The sequence below is a fragment of the Callospermophilus lateralis genome, chromosome 11, assembly GCF_048772815.1.
Source record: "Callospermophilus lateralis isolate mCalLat2 chromosome 11, mCalLat2.hap1, whole genome shotgun sequence".
NCBI classification, from domain to species: domain Eukaryota; kingdom Metazoa; phylum Chordata; class Mammalia; order Rodentia; family Sciuridae; genus Callospermophilus; species Callospermophilus lateralis.
Window position 1 is genome coordinate 95,496,120 of NC_135315.1, and position 8,231 is coordinate 95,504,350.

The following is an 8,231-nucleotide window of genomic DNA, read 5'->3' on the forward strand; positions in this document are numbered from 1 at the left end:
CAGAGAACCATGGGCAATAGTGAATGCAAAATACCTCATCCAGGAAATGAAATTTTTACAATTAAGGACAAACAGGAGATTCTACGAATAAAATAATAACTAAAATAAATAATAACTATACTCTAAAGGATGCAGTCTAATGGAGCAAGGAATTTTCCTGATACCCCTAAATCTAGACAGATATTTATCTTTGAAATTCTGACAGAAAAAAACACGATTTCCCAAATTATCAGAGAATCTCAAAATTATGAATCTTCTTGACTAGCTCAATATTCTTCAGCCTCATTAATATGGATACTCAAATTTTAATAAGTTGGACACAGTTGTAAAAGTTGTAGTCTACAGATAATATCCATGTACTTTAAAATGCCAAAAAAATAATTAGGACAGTATTTGGTCATTGTAATATTTGTATCTTTTAATGGGGTTTAAGTCCTTCACAAATCATATGCAGGCTTGCCTAATTATGGACGCATCTTGTTTCTGAAATTTTTTTCTTAGAAAACTACTAACAGGTTTGTATAAAGAATACTATAGGCCTGCAAGTTAGGCAGACCTGCGAATCACCAGCAGATCAGGCCCAGTAACTGCGGAGCAGCAGAGCCACCCCTGGGCCTGCAAGATAGGCGTACTTGCCACCCACCGGCAGGTCAGGCCCAACAAACTGCGGAGGGGCACAGCTGCCCCACGAGCCTGCTAGGTAGGCAGAACCCTGACCACCGACAGAACAGGCCCAGAGGCCAGCCAGACACATCGCCCTGCCCCGGTTGGGGGAGGGGCAGAGCCGCCGGGCGCCTGCAAGGTAGGCAGACCTGCGTCTCACCAGCATATCAGGCCCAGCAACCCGCGGAGTGGCAGAGCCACCCCCGGGCCTGCAAGGTAGGCGCACTTGCCACCCACCGGCAGGTCAGACCCAGCAACTCTCGGAGGGACACAGCTGCTCCACACGTGTGCAAGGTAGACGGAACCGTGACCACCGACAAAACAGGCCCAGTGGACAGGCAGACACATAGCTCCGGTTGGGGGAGGGGCAGAGCCGCCGGGTGCCTGCAAGGTAGGCAGACCCGCGACCCACCAGCAGAACAGGCACAGCAATCCACAGAGTGGCAGAGCCACCCCCTGAGCCTACAAGGTAGGCAGACCTGCGACCCATCGGCAGGTCAGGCCCAAAAACCTGCGGAGGGGCACAGCTGCCCCACGTGCCTGCTAGGTAGGCTGAACCGTGACCACCAACAGAACAGGCCCAGCGGCCGGCCAGACACATCGCCCCGCCCCGGTTGGGGGAGGGGCAGAGCCGCCACCAGCGCCTTTTAGGTAGACAGACCTGCAACCGACAGACAGAACAGGCCTAGCGGCCAGCGGAGGGGCAAAGCCACTGCTCACGCCTGTAAGGTAGGCGGACCTGTGACCACCGAAAGAACAGGCCCATCGAAAGTACAGGCACAGCGGCCTCCCGGCGTGGTAGGCACATTGCCTCAATTGGAGGAGGGGCAGAAACACCGCCAAAGCCTGCAAGGGAGACTTTGCAGCTATACAAGAGCAATATAAATATATAGGGGGGAAAATCAATAACGCAACAGTTACACCAAGCAGAAAGAAACGCGATCAGTATGAAAAGACAAAGAAAGAAAGGACCACAAGCAATGCAGGTCAACTCAACTTTAGAAGAGGTAATATCTGCAGCAGATGGAATGTCAGATAAAGAATTCAGGATATACATGCTTCAGATGATCTGGAGTCTCAAGGAAGACATTAGACAGCAAAATCAGACAATGAAAGACCACTTCGACCACTTCGACAATGAATTACATAAACAAATCCAAGAAGCAAAAGATCAATTATACAGGGAGATAGAGGTTATAAAAAACAAACAAACAGAAATCCTGGAAATGCAGGAAACAACAAACCAACTTAAAAACTCAATTGAGAATACTACCAGCAGAGTAGAACACTTAGAAGATAGAACATCAGACAATGAAGACAAAGTATTTCAACTGGCGAAGAACATAGACAGCTCAGCAAAGCTGTTAAGAAACCATGAGCAGAACATTCAAGAAATATGGGATAACATAAAGAGACCAAACTTAAGAGTCATTGGGATACAGGAAGGTATTGAGGTCCAAACCAAAGGAATGAGCAATCTATTCAACGAAATAATACGAGAAAACTTCCCAGACTTGAAGAATGAGACAGAATCCCAAATCCTAGAAGCCTACAGGACGCCGAATGTGCAAAATCATAAGAGATCCAAACCTAGACACATTATAATGAAGATGCCCAACATACAGAATAAGGAGAGAATTTTAAAAGCTACAAGAGAAAGGAAGCAGATTACATTTAGGGGTAAACCAATCAGGATAACAGCTGATCTTTCAACACAGACTCTGAAAGCTAGAAGATCCTGGAATAACATATTTCATACACTGAAAGAAAATGGGTTCCAACCAAGAATTGTGTATCCCACGAAATTAAGCTTCAGGATGGAAGATGAAATTAAAACCTTCCATGATAAACAAAAGTTAAAAGAATTTGCAGCTAGAAAACCATCTCTTCAAAACATCCTCGGCAAAATATTACAGGAAGATGAAATGGAAAATATCAATGAAAACCAACAGCAGGAGGTAGTACAGTAAAGGGGTGGGAATAATCAAAGAGAAAAACAAACCATGTTTAGTAACATAAATAAACAAATATCGCTGGAAGAACAACCCATATCTCAATAATAACCCTAAATGTTAATGGCTTAAACTCACCAATTAAGAGACATAGGCTAGTAGAATGGATCACAAAACAAGACCCAACAATATGCTGCCTTCAGGAGACGCATTTGATAGGAAAAGACATACATAGACTGAAGGTGAAAGGTTGGGAAAAATCATATCACTCATATGGACTTCGGAAACAAGCAGGAGTGTCCATACTCATATCAAATAAAAGAGATTTCAAGCCAAAATTAATCAAAAGGGATGAAGAGGGACACTACATACTTCTCAAGGGAACCATACACCAACAAGACATAACAATCATAAATATATATGCCCCAAACAATGGTGCAGCTATGTTCATCAAACAAACTCTTCTCAAGTTCAAGAGTCTAATAGACCACCATACAATAATCATGGGAGACTTCAACACACCTCTCTCACCACTGGACAGATCTTCCAAACAATAGTTGAATAAGGAAACTATAGAGCTCAATAACACAATTAATAACCTAGACTTAATTTACATATATAGAATATACCACCCAACATCAAGCAGTTACACTTTTTTCTCAGGAGCACATGGATCCTTCTCAAAAATAGATCATATATTATGTCACAGGGCAACTCTTAGACAATACAAAGGAGTAGAGATAATACCATGCATCTTATCGGATCATAATGGAATGAAATTGAAAATTAACGATAAAAGAAGTAAGGAAAAATCATGCATCACTTGGAGAATGAACAATAGGTTACTGAATGATCAATGGGTTATAGAAGACATCAAGGAGGAAATTAAAAAATTCTTAGAGATAAATGAAAACACAGACACAACATATCGGAATCTATGGGACACATCGAAAGCAGTTCTAAGATGAAAATTTATTGCTTGGAGTTCATTCCTTAAAAAAAGAAAAAAACAACAAATAAATGATCTAATACTTCAACTCAAAATCCTAGAAAAAGAAGAGCAAAACAACAGCAAAAGAAGTAGAAGACAAGAAATAATTAAAATCAGAGCTGAAATTAATGAAATCTAAACGAAAGAAACAATAGAAAAAATTGACAAAACTAAAAGTTCTTTCTTTGAAAAAATAAATAAAATCGACAGACCCTTAGCCACGCTAACAAAGAGAAGAAGAGAGAGAACTCAAATTACCAGGATACGGGATGAAAAAGTCAATATCACAACAGACACTTCAGAAATACAGAAGATCATCAGAAATTATTTTGAATCCTTATACTCCAACAAAATAGAAGATAGTGAAGGCATCGATAAATTTCTTAAGTCATATGATTTGCCCAGATTGAGTCAGGAGGATATTGATAACTTAAACAGACCAAAATCAATTGAGGAAATAGAAGATACCATCAAAAGACTACCAACTAAGAAAAGCCCAGGACCGGATGGGTATACAGCAGAGTTTTACAAAACCTTTAAAGAGGAACTAATACCAATACTTTTCAAGCTATTTCAGGAAATAGAAAAAGAGGGACAACTTCCAAATTCATTCTATGAGGCCAACATCACCCTGATTCCTAAACCAGACAAAGACACTTCAAAGAAAGAAAACTACCGACCAATATCTCTAATGAACCTAGATGCAAAAAACCTCAATAAACTTCTGGAGAACCGGATACATAAACATATCAAAAAAATTGTGCACCATGATCAGGTAGGATTTATCCCTGGGATGCAAGGTTGGTTCAATATACGGAAATCAATAAATGTTATTCACCACATCAATAGGCTTAAAAATAAGAACCATATGATCATCTCGATAGATGCGGAAAAAGCATTCGACAAAGTACAGCATCCCTTTATGTTCAAAACTCTAGAAAAACTAGGGATAACAGGAACATACCTCAATATTGTAAAAGCAATCTATGCTAAGCCTCAGGCTAGCATCATTCTGAATGGAGAAAAACTGAAGGCATTCCCTCTAAAATCTGGAACAAGACAGGGATGCCCTCTCTCACCACTTCTGTTCAACATAGTTCTCGAATCACTGGCCAGAGCAATTAGACAGACGAAAGAAATTAAAGGCATAAAAATAGGAAAAGAAGAACTCAAATTATCACTATTTGCAGATGACATGATTCTATACCTAGCAGACCCAAAGGGAGGGCAGGAGGGAAGTCATGGTCTAGTCGCTATGACACACTGTTTAACAATGAATGTAAAGAAAACTGACTAGACCATGACTTCCCTCCTGCCCTCCCTGGAGCATGTCTTTTCCATCTCTTTGGAAAGGTTGAGCCTAACCCTTAGAACTATCTGTTAGGCTTTTTGTTGTCACTTTCTATTTGATTCCTATGAATTCCTTGTGCTTCTTTAGGCTGATTAGTATGGTGCATTTCCTGTTGGAGAATTATAATAATGTTTTCAGTTTTACAAATTTCTGAACAGATTTTTCTCAAAATTTGTGGTTTGGAAAGACGTGTTAAATTCCCCTAATAGCTAGGAAAAACTTGCATCTTGAGCCACAAGTATAATGGCCCAAAGAAGCAAACATATAAGCATATAGACCATCATGAGGTCTGCTGGATAATACAGCATTTGTAGCAGTATAAATGCAAAATAAATACTGTTTAACTAAGAGAAACATTAGGTTTAACTGCCAGTGTTCCCATAGATCACAAAATATATTTATTTTCTAAAGAACTCTGAGAAAATATTCATTTGCAATTGTGTATATCAAAATAATTTCCATTTCTTATGAACTGAGGAGTAAGTTACATATCACACAATATGTTTGTGCTTTTTTTTTTACATTTTATGCCTCAACAGCAAAGATCTGGTCAAGTAGTTTGGTTTCCATTTGTTCATGGAAAATTTGTTTTTCTTCAATTCAATCTATCTTTAATTTCTGACAAATAAATAACCAAGACAACTTATTTTTATTCTTCTTTCATTTAAGGTAAGATCCATGAAATATCACAAAATAGAGGGCACAACGATGGATAAAAATTATCAAGCAAAAAAACTAAATTCCAAGAAGCATCAAGTCAAAAGGGTCAAAGCCCCTATACAGCTTCCTAATATCATGTAAAGGTTATGTCAATAGTGGTTAAAGTGATTGTAAAATATGGTGGAATTAAAGAATAATTAAATCATGCATGTAGAGACTGCTAAGTGTCTCCCCTATTTCCCTAACTTTCATATGGAACTCCTAATTTTTGGTGGATCTTATAGCAAACTGAAATAAAATATATCTGTCATCTGACTTTTACTCAAAGAGTGACATATGCCAGAGAACAAAAACTGAACTGCAAAATAACAACTTCTTCCAAGAAACCTCCCAATGAGCAGATGATGTGCATTTTTGCATGTTCTACATGGCTGCAAAATTAACCAACATGATGGCTGGCATTTTATTCTGGACCATGGGGATGAGATCTTTAATGGACATGAGGCAGTAGAAATTGAGAACAGTTTGGCTGATTGCTGAGTTGATTGCCTACGTGTCCTTATTACTGTCAGAGTAATATAAAATTTTAGATTTGAAACCACTATTTCTATGGCACTGGATTGCATATTCAAACACAAAATTCACAGATATGAAGTATGGTAGCAGGAGTGCTCTTCTAAAGTAAGTCTGCACTTTAGAATTGATAAAGTGGAGACAAGTAGAAATATATGGACCACAGACTGGAGAGCTATTGAGCTTCTGTGGGTTTTGGTGAATGTTCATTTGCTCTACCCTAGAAGATATATCACAGTTAACTTTGTAACATTAAGGAAAATGATCAAATTATTTTCAAAATGTGCTTTATGTTGACTTTTTAAGCTTTTCATAACAGTCTTGCAAATAATAGCAAGTTTTATGCCTAGGGTAGATGGAATAAAAGAGAGAAAGACCACACATCTTTGTAAACAAGTCTTTTCATCCTGAAATCTACTGTCAAAATATGTGAAAATTTTCATGGTGGAAATTATGAAACTTCACCTTCATCTCAAATTGCAACCAGGGAGAGAGAGTCTGCCTAGCCACAATCTTAAATGATATGTATTTCTATATAAAGATTATGACCTGGATACCAAATATGACCACTATATCAAAAGGAAAACACATAGAGCACAGAGTCTAGAAGAAGAAAGAGATTACACAAATTTTAAAAATCTGTCTAACATTTACTTTGGCAGCATATATACTAAAATTTGAACTATATAGAAGATTAACATGGTCCCTTCACAAGAATGACACTCAAATTGATGAAGTGTTCCATATTTTTTAATCAGTCCCCCCAAACCAAACATCAAATGTTTACTCTGATATGTGCTAACTCACAATAAGTGTGAGGAGAATAGAAGTTCTGTGGATTAGACAAAGGAGAATAAAAAAAGGCATGGGAATAGGAATAGGAAAGAAAGTGGAATGAATCTAACATAAGATTGCTAAGTTTATATGTGATTATAACACAGTGACTGTACATCCACAAGACTGGGATCCTTATTAGAATAAGATATATTGCATGTTTGCATAAATATGTCAAAATAGATTGTACTTTCATGTATAACTAAAAAGAAATAAAATGAAAAAAATCTGTCTAGATGAAAGCTTTCATTGTATTTATTTACAAATATTACAACAGACTAAAATCATATACAATTTGAATATGCTTTTTAGGAAAAGTTATTGCCAAAAATGTCGTAAATTGGCTTATTTTAAAGCTACCACCAAGCCCAAACTGTAACAATGTGGAATGGGCTATGAAATCTCTACCAATCTCAGAAAAGTCAAACTTTCTAATGTTTATCTGATATATGACCATGGAAAGCTAAGGAGTAAGAATCCAACTGTCTCCTCCCCCTGCATGTCAGGGGTCATGATACACAATGGAGAAAGAATGTCATCCTAGAGAGAAGAATCAAGAACTTAGAGAGTGGACTAGAAAGAAAACTTGCTCTACTATCAGAGTTATTTTCTTTATTTTTCATATTTAACATTGTTTACTATTTGTAATTATTATAAGCTAAACCATTTCCTATGTTTTTACTCTTAATGAAATATCTAGTATTAGGTCATAATTATATGGAAAATATGTAGTACAAGTATCTAGTGTTTCATTTTGTAGGTTTTAAAAAGTGTATGGGGGCTGGGGATGTGGCTCAAGAGGTAGCACGCTCGCCTGGCATGCGTGCGGCCTGGGTTCGATCCTCAGCACCACATACAAAACAAAGATGTTGTGTCCACCGATAGCTAAAAAATAAATATTAAAATTCTCTCTCTCTCCCTCACTCCCTCTCTCTCTAAAAAAAAAAAGTGTATGGACTTTGGACTCTTATTTGGTCTGGTAAAGAGAATTGTATGTAACAATTCTCAAACCTACAAATAAATATTAGTAACAATGGTAACATTAGGAATTCCTCACTTGGGGCTGTGGTGAATAAGATATACACAGAAAGAGGGAAGCCCATGAATATACTTATAAACACAGTACCATGAGAAAGTCCTGTTCTGAAGCCAACCCAGTTACATTTGTATACCTGACTTTTTCTTAGGCATTTAGGGACATGATATG

At 37.9% G+C, this 8,231-nt stretch overlaps 1 pseudogene; it reads left to right on the forward strand.

Annotated features, from left to right (window-relative positions):
* Nucleotides 1-6,840: 6,840 nt before the first annotated feature.
* Nucleotides 6,841-6,941, forward strand: LOC143411037 (U6 spliceosomal RNA; annotated as a pseudogene).
* The last annotated feature ends 1,290 nt before the right edge of the window (nt 6,942-8,231 follow it).